This window comes from Sinocyclocheilus grahami, unplaced genomic scaffold (assembly GCF_001515645.1).
Source record: "Sinocyclocheilus grahami isolate Dianchi unplaced genomic scaffold, SAMN03320097.WGS_v1.1 scaffold2012.1, whole genome shotgun sequence".
NCBI lineage: Eukaryota > Metazoa > Chordata > Actinopteri > Cypriniformes > Cyprinidae > Sinocyclocheilus > Sinocyclocheilus grahami.
The window spans coordinates 123,519-125,282 of record NW_015507191.1 but is presented as its reverse complement, the minus strand read 5'-3'; positions in this window follow the sequence as shown (position 1 = coordinate 125,282).

Sequence of the window (1,764 nt, the reverse complement as noted above, 5' to 3'; positions counted from 1 at the left end):
AAAAACCTACCTAAAACGGCTCGTTCTAACACACCCCACATGTCTACATCACTATGTGGGAAGATTTGCATAACGCCGCCCAAATGTTTACGCAAAGAAAGAAGGCGTAACTTTTATTCTCGCTGTTGCCGCCGCTGCCATGTCGTGGAGACACTGTTTCATTGTGAAAGCAAAACGACTTTGTTTGGCCTTCCAAAAGAGGACACAACTAGAAATCAGTGGTTAAGTTGTATCTACAACACTGTTCCAGAACACTTCAACCCAAATATTCAGATGTGTGCAGCACATTTTAAAGAGGACGAGGACTGTTTCCTGGAAGAGTAGCCTACAATGCCGGTGTCTGTTTCTATAAAGTGGGGCAATTCCAACTTTGCAAGAACAGTCTGGCGCTTCTGACTCACAGCCTGTAAGTACGTTTTCATATTTAAAGAATTTGCCACTGATGATTCAAACGCGAGTTTTGAGCAGTGTAGAGTAGGCTTGTTTGTCGTTTCTCTGATCACAAATGCAGACATGGTTTTATGTTTACGCGGCGCGATTCGCAAAGCAACGCGTAAAAACCACAGTATAAGTCATTATAATCAGTAATTATGTGCCCACTGGATGCAACAAATGCCTAGTTTATAATGGGTTTTAATGTTTTTGTCTTGTCGCACTGGGACACACGGCATCAAAGTATGGTGAGAGGGCTTAACATTTCCGTCCCACACTTGAGGAATTCGGCCAATCACAATGCACTGGATAGCTGGCCAATCAGAGCACGGCTCGCTTTTCTGAACGATGAGCATTGTAAAAATCCACGCATATCAGAAAGGCGGGGCATAGAGGAGCAACAATAATGTACAGTACGTGGAAAATAATGTGTTTTTGAACCTTTAATCGCATAAACACATTGCATTACACCAAATACACAAAATAATGTTCTTTTTAGCAACGTCATATGACCCCTTTAAAAACAAACATTAAATGTAATTTCTATAAATTGACAGTAATTATCAAAATTAGATTAGCAATGTAAATAATTAACCATTAAGATAATGTCATTGTGCAGACCTACAGTAGTGTGTTTTAGGCCTTGTTTAACCTCGTTAATGCAGAATCAAAGTTCAAGCTGCAGCGCAGCGCGAGCTCACTAGAGCAGATGAGTTATTCACTGATGAGTCTCGGTCACGTGACACTAAACAGCGCTGTGAGATCCAGTGTGAAGAGCTTGAATTCAGCGAAGAACACAAATGACTCGCTGATTTAAACTAGTTTATATCCAGATGAAACAGTGCTGACAAACAGCAGAAACACTGTGAGCAATGATACAGTCAGAAGACTTTTCCATCTACAAATCACCATCATTTACCATGGATTTACTGTAGTAACACTAACGGCACCATGGTATTGTGGCAGAAATGTGGGATATTCATATCAAATTTGATTATATTATTAATATAGACATGAATTAAATGTATTAAAGGAGTAATGGAATATAAATACAGTACTTATTTTTGATTAAGCTATAGTGTTTGTGTATTTAGGCTACTGTTTTTCATACAAATACCTAGAACCCATACAGTTATATTTTTACCATGGTATTGAGGTGCTATATGTGTGGTTTTAACTGTGGTTATCATGATCTAAATGTTTGCTACTATGGAAGACTTGGATTAAAATTAAGACTAATTTTTTATAAAACTCAAACAGTCAGATTAACTAAATTTCACCATATAAAAATTAGGTTGTTACAATTTTACAGATGTTCCTGTTTTTGATAAT